General features: G+C 33.3%; 1 pseudogene; it reads left to right on the top strand.

Moving 5' to 3' along the window:
- Positions 1–2,658: 2,658 nt before the first annotated feature.
- Positions 2,659–2,777, top strand: LOC145260135 (5S ribosomal RNA; annotated as a pseudogene).
- Positions 2,778–10,360: the final 7,583 nt, after the last annotated feature.

Raw genomic sequence — 10,360 nt, 5'->3', positions numbered from 1 at the left:
AAATTTTTGCATGTTTGTACATTCGGGAAAACATGGCACAGAAATGGAATTTCAAAACCAATTGGTAGCGTGGAAGAGAATCTAATAGAATAGATATTTTCTGATGTTTTCGGACCTCTGTAATGAAGAATAGGAGAGTTTTGCTAGTCGAATTAGTTGGGGACATTTACATTGGATGGAAAGTAAAGAGAAGTAAGTTCGTTAGTGTGAATGGAAGTGCTTGTAAAACAAGGGAAGGATGCAACATGGGCTGATACTTTGTAGCTAATTACGTTGGACTAATTTTTGTTCCTTGTTCAACAGGTAGAGGCGTGATTTTGATACCAGCACGGATGTAGCGAGGCTCGGTAGTTGGGGAAGTTTTAATTTCATAATTGTATTTTTGTCCCTCGACAAAAGGAGGGTGGATTTGTAAATTTGTAATTCCGTTCGTCCGTCTTCAATTTTCTCAATAACTACGCCTTAGAATCTTTTTAAATTTTGCAAAAAACATTAAACATAATATCAATAAACCTGTAACAAGATGTGCCTTCCGTGTTTAAATGGCTAAAATTGACAGTGTGTGCCTATTAGGAATACACACACACACATATATATATATATATATATATATATATATATATATATATATATATATATATATATATATATATATATACCTTGGATTTTTATAAAACTTTCTGAAAAGTTGTAACTAACTGATTTCTATATAATTTTGCTTTTCTACACTTTGCGATAACTCTTGGGTGTGCCCCAGGGGCTCTTTTAGGGATAATAAAATATTCTGTTTTGGGGACTATTAGTCCAAAATTTTCTGTGTATGTCTATTTAGCAGTTTTATCTGGTGCTGAACTCAAATTTAAATTTGCATATCTAGACGACACTAATAAATTAAGCCAAGGACTATTGTAGACACTGTGTTTTAGTAGAAAGGCTGTTTTTATGAAAATAACATTTCTTCTCTATTAATGACCGCATTTTCTATAGCAGATCCAACACTTTAGTGTAAACAACTAAAACAAAAAAAGAATACTCTAAATGACTACATTAAACAATACATTGCAAACGATTTACTTTACGCGACCATCGTAAACGACTGATCTTTTGGCAAATTATAACAAAAACGATTTATTGAATACTACTCCTTATATATGACAAACAGGTGGCCCCGTTTGAAAAGGTGTTTTACTCTCCCGTAGCGGATGCAGCCGTTGTATGTCAGACCCAAAATCGACAGGGTTCCAAAGGTTAAAGGTTTATAAACAATAAACGTGGACTGCTACATGACATTCTGTGTTGGGTCCTTTTTAACTATCAGCAAGACCTTTGTAGCGATTTATTCTATGGCCAGTCATTGATGGAGATTTCCTTTCTGGGGACCATCACCGTCCCGACCCACAAACATCCGCTCTACAATCACCTGATGCCGCCAGCGCCGTCCTCGCACAATTCATTGGTTATACGAATCGCCGCTTGTAAATAAAGTTGGAACGGAAGAAATATAAAAAAAAAAAACGAAGCAGCAAAAAATAAATAAATAAAATAATAATAATAATAATAATAATAATAATAAAAATAATAAATAAATAAAATAAAATAGAAATAAAAATAAAACTTAAAGTTAATTTAAATTGTAACACAATTTCAGTATAGTTAGCAGCCTAGATATCGTACAAAATAACAAACAAATATAGCAAACGAAGTACAATTTCAACATTTGTAAACTACCACTTGTTTTCTACATTGTATTTCTATGATACTACACAGTTTTTTCGAATAACGAAATATTGCGATCCAAATATTGGTTTTATTTCGTTAAACATATGCAGTTTAATAAGGTTTTACGTTATTTTGTCGGGAGAAGGGGGCTTGCTACTCGGACGCCTGTAAATAATGTCGGAATAGAACGAATGAAAACAAAGAAGCCAATAATGACAACCATGTTTTTGTAACGACGCGTATGGTGTGCGTGTGACAAAACCAGCAGTAGCCGTAGGACAGCCGACTAGCGAAAATATTAACAACCATCGATGCACATATGTAAATTAAGCAAGTGTGCACGAGCTGATGTCATAGAAAGGGGGAGAAAAAAAGAAAAAGAACAGGATGTGGTTGAGCAAAAAGAGAAGTAAGTTGCAGGTTAGGAAGATGGAAATGTGAAGTCGAGGGCGTGAAAGCGCTGGCAAATACCGCGTGAAGTGGCATGGAGAGAGACTTTAAAAAAACACATGCTGTATGGCAAAGCGTTGTAAAACACTGATGTTCGAAGAACCTTTTGAAAGATAATGAAATACATTATCTTGAAAGAAACAGACATATATGCATTTTCATTTGCACTTACAAATATTTATTTATTTCCTTTATTTTTTTTTGTTACTTTATAACGGTACCAGACGATGTGTGGGTCCGAGTGGTTCAAATGTAATAACACGGTTCAATTTTAACGGCCACATTGCATTTTATTATCATCATTATTATTTAATGTTTACTGTTATTTATTTAATATAATAATAATCTTTATTTATTTTATTTAATTATATGTGAATTATTATCCTCACTTTGTAGTTGTTGTTCTCAAGATGTTTCGGCCAATTACTCCTCTGGCCTTCGTCAGGTGGTTAACCGTGACGGAACAGGAATGTCGAATCTCCCAACTGCATCCACGGCATAATCACGTTGACGCACCGGTTCCCGTCAGATCACCGAAGTTAAGCAACGTCGAGCCTGGTCATTACTAAAATGGGTGACCAATTTGGGAAGTCCAGGTGCTGTATGTAGGAGGACGTCGACACCTCCCTGCAAAAAGTTGCAAAAACCTAATGTCGTCCTTTCCCCTAACGGGGATATAAATGCGACTGGGGGCTGCTTGTGAATTTCATACTCCCATGAAACTTCCTCCTTCGGAGGAAGCCGGTTAAACCCCGAATAGAGTTAGTACTGACTGTACAGCCGGTGCACACATTCACAGTAATTACTGGCTTTCATAGTTCTTGTCGTATCACCACGGTGTGGTCAACTGATTTTCTGACCGGCTTTAGGTGGGATTGAAAGCCTTATCTTCAGATAATGCTTACCTGGAATCGTAGATATTCTGCATCTCTATCAACTGCATCACAGGTCCCGAAAGGCAATCAAGGTAAACCACCTGACGAAGGCCAGAGGAATAATTCGTCGAAACGTCGTGAAAACAAACAACTAGAAGATGATATAATAATTAATAAATAATTAAATAAAATAAATTATACAAATTACTAAAAAATCTCCAAAAGAATTATAAATTAATTAATAAACATCATTATTATTTGTATTTGTATTTTTCTGTATATCATTTTGCACTACACAAAATATATTTAATTCATTTTAAATCGTTGTAAAGTTTCAGCATATTTACCATTGTACAAATCGTAAAAATAAACAAACAAAAACTGATACGGAACAAAGGAATAGAATGAAATTGTCTATCAAGCTGCATAACTTTTTATGTTTGTAAATAGTTCGTAAGCTTTTTTATTTCAAAGATTAATCTTATGATCCTGTTTTGTCGAAAAACGAAAAGAATATGGCGACGTCTGGCCTGCTTGGTTAAGATGGAAACCACTATCTTTAGACAATGCTCAACTGGAGCCGTAGAGACTTAACGCCTCTATCGACTGCACCACGGGTCTACCCAAACAGAATAGAGGATAGTTGGTGAAAACATGGTTGGAAAACAACTATGGAAAACAGTAATTACCGGGGAAAAGTTACAAGACACTGCAGTCCTATCTGGTCGCGGTTAATCACTTCAAGTAAGGCAGCGGTTGAGTTGGTCGAAACGCAGGGAAACAACAGCAATGATGAAGAAAAAGATAGTCTAGAAAATGAATGCCGTAAAATGCGAAGTTGTAAACATACCAGGATGAACCTCATCTGATGATGATCTTGTGAATCAAATTAAAAATACTCGCGGAAAAAAAAAAGAAAAAAAAAGAAAGAGAACTGCAACAAGACCAACGGAAATTACATAGACATAATTTCTGGTGAAAAAAATATGTATATGTGTGTGTGTGTACGTGTTGAAAGAATGAGTGTAATTTTTCCAGATTATAATCTGTAGTGCGGTAAAGACAAGTGCCCCAACAAGTTGGGAATATATGAATCGGAATTCTACCTCGGTCGACTGCAATGCCTTACTTAATTGATAGCATCTGTTTTAAGCGAGCCATTATAGCGTGCTGCAATAAAACTTGTGTAATCTTAAGGTCACATGTAATTAAGTGTTTCTTGCAAAGAAATTTTCAAATGTCGATTGTGTCAGGTAAAAATCTTTAGTTCACGTTGTTCAGGCTCGAGTAATGCTTGAGATAGTATTCTGGGCATCCGAAAATTAATTGCAAATCAATGAACGAGTAACAGGTATAGTTACCCGCAGTGGCCACACCGAAAAACGTTATCAGACTATCTCGGCACACACACACACACACACACACACACACACACACACACACACACACACACACACACATATATATATATATAGATATATATACGCCTATAGACACTAGAGTTTTATGCTTTCCCAATCATCAGTGTAGGGATCTGAGGATTCTTGCTAACCACGAGATTCGGTCGCCGGCACGAAGCCACCTATTGCTCTATTTGCTAAGCCTTTAACTCAGGGCCACCAAACAATTGCCGCGGAAACGTATGGAATTAAAAACTATTAAATACCGAATTCGGATGAATACATTAAACAATGAGTGCTTGATAGAACATGAGTCGTGAACATTGCATAAAAGCTAGTTGACTGCCTTTTAGTTATTTTTCCGAAGACAGTGCACCCCCGTAAGTATTCTTAAATTCTTATCATTCTTAATATACTTTATGCCAAGCCCATTTAAGATTACTCAATAGCAAGCCCTTCAAGGAACTCGTTTCCATAATTGAGAACTTTCAGTTGAAATAAAAAATCGGAAAATATAGCTCTTATACGCAGATCATCGTATAATGATTAGATCACTCTGACAGACCTTGAAAAACATGTAAAAAATAAATCTTTAAATTTCAAAAGTATTTCTCATGGTTAAGGGTGGGCAAATGGATTGAGTCCTTGCTAATGAAGCCAGAAATTGCTTCTGTTGCCGGGTTCGAATCTATCGACCGGTGCTAATCCTGGCACCCGGCACTGATGATTCCTGAAAGGACAAAATACTAGGTATTTAATAATTATTATAGTAAATAATATATATATATATATATATATATATATATATATATATATATATATATATATATATGGGGGCGTGTATGTGTGGGGGACGTGTGTGTGTGTAAGTGACATTATTGGTGTATCTGGTAAAGTCTCTACCAATCTCATCTCTGAATATTTCGTCTAGAGTGTATAAAATTGATATCTAGGGTATGTGTACATTTAGACACATTTAATTAAGGTTTTAACCGACAAAAACTTTCACTAAGAGGTTAAAATTGAAAACGAAAAATTTGACGCTGGCAGGAATTGTCGATTAAACATGTTCATATGCACCACATCTACTATCATATGTGAAACAATGTTATTTTTTTTAAACTATTTATATGTGCATGGTCATTGAGGAGAGGTTAGGGATTAGGCTGGGGAGTTGTATATTTCGGTATCGATCCTAGAACTTGGCATTCCAGTTATGTTATTTTTTATTTTGATATTGCTACCAAATCTTTTGTACGAATCGATAGAGAATCGGCTGTATAACGATAAATGGGTAATTTGCATGGATTATAATAGCAAATTTAAGCGTATCTTACAAACAGGCAACGCCGGGCGGACTGCTAGTATATATATATATATATATATATATATATATATATATATATATATATATATATATATGTGTCTGTGTGTCTGTGTGTGTTCATACATATATATATATAAATGTGTGTGTGTGTTTTCACACACATATATATATATATATATAAGTTTGTTTAAACTTTTTTGTATATTTTTATTCTACACTATATATACATACATACATACATACATATATATATATATATATATATATATATATATATATATATATATATATATATATATATATATACATATAGGGACAGAGCGAGAGAGATAAGTGTGTGTATATATATATATATATATATATATATATATATATATATATACATATTAATAAAAACCGAAGACCGGGGTTTTCTGTAAGTTTGAGGACGCTACAGACGGCCACAAAAACGGCCGTGTAGCCGAAACAATTATATAACTTAATAGAAAGATACGGTAATAAAAAATAAAACGTATATATACATATATATATATATATATATATATATAGTAAGTTATAAAATGTATATGGCGTTTTTTGAAGTGAATGTGAAGTAATTACTTAAAGTGTACGCATAAATCTATACTTGTATATTAAGTTTATGTGAGTAAATTAAGTAATTATATATATATATGCATATACACACACACACACATATATATATATATATATATAAATAAGTTTGTATTAAATGTCCCCTTTTTGTATACGTTTAGTTTTTACCTATATCATATTTGAATCAAATGTCCATGTATGTTATGATATTACAACAGAGAATAGAAATAAATAAACATGTTGCCAGATGAAAAAAAAAATCTTACTAATAAGATCCAAAAATATTCATTTTAACAACAATGCATTGCAAACAACATTTTTGGTACATTTTTTAGATCTGTTTCAGTGATGGAGAAACAGTGCTTGTATGTCAATACTGAAAATTTTACCCTTGTACTCATCAGAAAAAAAAAAAAACAACAGAATGTTTTCTCGTATATATATTATTACTATAATAATAAACAAAATACCTACAGACACTAGGGTTTCGTCCTTTCGAAAATCTTCAGCGCAGGGTGTCACGATTAACAGCAGTCGATAGATTCGAACTCCGCTGCACAAGTCATATCTGTCTGATTTGCAAGGACCGTATCCATTCGGCCACCGTTAACCGCGTGAAATAACATTGAATTTATAAAATTTAATTTTTAATGTTTTTTACGTCAGTCAGAGTAATCATTTATGATGACCTATGCATAAGAGTTAAATTGAAAGTGGTCAAGTAGAAACGAGTTTCGAAAAGGGGCTGACATAATTATTTACTATAACAATTAAATACCTACAGACACTAGTGTTTCATCCTTTCGACAATCTTCAGTCCAGGGTGTCATATATATATATATATATATATATATATATATATATATATATATATATATTTTATATATATATATATATATATATATATATATATATATATATATATATATATAAGAATAATAAACCAACTCCGGACAACAACAAACATACTAAAAATAAAAATAAAAATACTTATAACGAACAAGATAAATGCAACTGTAGATACCGCACATTTTACCCACTTCAAAATAAAAGTCTAAAAAAAAGCATAGTTTGCCAGAACACAATATTCGCGAAAGAAAACCGGAATGACAAGAAATATTACGTAGGTATTACTTCCTTAGATTTCAACACTCGATATTATGACCACAAAAGTAGATTCAACAATAACAAAACACCGTATGAAACAAAGCAAATACATACCGTGGACTCAAGCAAACACATGTAGAAACCTAGACGACCCATGTAGATTGTGCCTTCATGAAAAAATGTCCTATAATGTACTTTAAAGAGCCCCAACATATATTAAACTGTAGGAAAGAAATAGCGAAAATCTGTGTTCATTGGATAAAATTTACTCTAGGATAGAGATACAAAATAACTTTTAACAAATAAAAACAATAGAAAATAAACAAATAAATAAATAAAATAAATGAACATGCATATACATAAACTATCATACATATGTATGTATGAATGTATGTATGTATATATATAAATGTATATATATGTATATATGTATATATAACCTAACATAAAAAACCTACCCTAGATTTAAAACCGGTCACGACACTAGATATCTAGGCTATATAGAACACACACAAAGAATCAGGTCAACCAGAGGTCAAATAGGCCTTTGTCCTCTAAGTGCATGTTCATTGGCTGATAGGAAGGGCGCGGTGGATACTAGAAAGCTGATTAGCTTACTAAAATCTCAATAGAAGGTGCGTGTATAAAAACGACAGACAACCACAAAATTCGCGCATAAGCCTGAAGAATCCTTGAGTGGATGAAACGCGAAATATTCAGTGTAGCTTAATCGCCATATATATTTTATAAATTACTATATATATATATATATATATATATATATATATATATATATATATATATATATATATATATATAAATGTTTAGAGGTACAACATTTATATACAGTTTTGAAAATAATAAGCGGAAGTTTCTCAAGAGCTCTTTCGGCTATCATCTCATCAGGAGAAAATCGATAGCGTACAAAATAATATTGTGTCGAAAATAAAGAGTTCTAATGGGGAACTTATTAAATGTGCAAAAAGTACGGGGATTTTCTCCTGATGAGATGATAGCCGAAAGAGCTCTTGAGAAACTTCCGCTTATCATTTTCAAAACTGTATATATATATATATATATATATATATATATATATATATATATATATATATATTATAGAGTGTAATATACATGGTCTAAAAGAGCAAAATCTTAGTAAAATATATTTAAACTGTTGTGCACGGAGTATTGCAGTTATGATAAACTTGGTAATGTATTTACCTTGAGCTATATGAATGGAAAGTTTTCGGAGGAGGAAACATAACAAAATCAAATCTATGTGTAGGATCGTTTCGGAAACGATAATCTTTTTAGGCATTTGATATTTACAAATAAAATCGTCGAGAAATAAGTAAAATATTTCCGGATATGTTCTCCTCATCAGCATAAAAAGGGGGAAGGGGGGAAGAAGACAAATAATTTTAATAAGCTTATTGAAGTAAATAAAGTTTTGAAACTAAGAATAAAAAAGAAAAACAAATACACAAATGTAAAAAATAGAATTTAATTCATTTGTTTATATGATTAATTATGAGATATATTTTAATTGTATTTGTTATGATTTAATGTCTATGTGATACAATTAATCAAGAGTGAAAATTGGGCAGTGGGTTTAGTTTCGGAAGCCTAAAAAACAACATTACAACTCTATATTAAAACTTTTATTGAAAAAATCAATTCAGGTGACTTCATTATGTCGTAGAGCTGACATCTATTTAATGTAGCCGCCTTCAGCTTTAATCAGCAGTTTGGTACGGGTACGGAAATAGGAGCATACCTTTTCCACGATCGCCGGCAGGAGCTCGGCGAATACTGAGCAGTTACCGACGACCACGCTGGCTTTAATGTTGTGAGGGATCATGTTGGTGATGTTCACGACGAATGACCACACAAAGTAGTCCGGCAGGTAAAGATCCAAGCAGGAGGAGGAGGAGGCCAGTGATAAAACGGTGCATAGTCGTATCTCTCCTTCTGAAGTCAAGTCTGCGTCTCTTTGGACACATCCCTATTATTCATGGAAATCCAGCAATGAATTTTGAGGGTGCTGGCAATGGTTCTGTTGCCATAACTTGGATTGGTAGAGAGCATGAGTTGTACAGCGGCGCATCTCCAATATAACTCGCTTTACCTTGTGCCACTTTCGCTCTTGGGATTTGTACATATCTGCCCAACTAGTAGATTGGTTGCAACAAAAAGAAAAACTGTTTTTTATCTAACGAAAATGGAATTATATCGTTTTTCTAGAGCGGCTGGATATCGTGTTTTTCATGTAGACGTTATTAATTTGTTTTTGTTCCCGATACTTTTTGAATGAATTTAATTATTTATACGTAAGTGCATTTTTACTTAAATTCGAGTTGGGAATATATATATATATATATATATATATATATATATATGTGTGTGTGTGTGTGTGTGTGTATGTGTGTGTGTGTATGTATGTGTGTGTGCGTTTGCGCGCGCGTGTGTGTGTGAATGAAATGTTGCGTAATATAATAGGTGTCCCCTGTAACAACCGTTTAGAGCTGAAAGAAATATGCAGGGAAATATTTTAGAAATAGGAAATAAGGTTTATAAGTGGGCAACAGATAGGAAGATGTACACTGTGGCAGACAAAAGAAAGTTGCGGAGGCGGTTGTTTTGCGACTTTTTACGACAGTGTCTGGTTGATGACTATTGGGAGCGTTTTGGCAAGGATCAACGATAGTTAGATTTCAGAGTTCAGGCCAAGATTAGAGTTTGGATTTTTAGGTTCAGCGGGATACTTGGCGACGCTTACAGTTTGGATTCTTGGCTTGGACCAGATTAAGAAAGCTTAAACATATCAAGATGTATTAATCAGCCGAGTAACAACCCCAGCCTCATCAAACTTTAGTATTTAGAGGGTC

Source organism: Euprymna scolopes, chromosome 35 (genome assembly GCF_053919585.1).
Source record: "Euprymna scolopes isolate OS-2025 chromosome 35, ASM5391958v1, whole genome shotgun sequence".
In the NCBI taxonomy this organism is placed as follows: domain Eukaryota; kingdom Metazoa; phylum Mollusca; class Cephalopoda; order Sepiida; family Sepiolidae; genus Euprymna; species Euprymna scolopes.
This window is presented reverse-complemented; position numbering and strand designations above follow the sequence as displayed.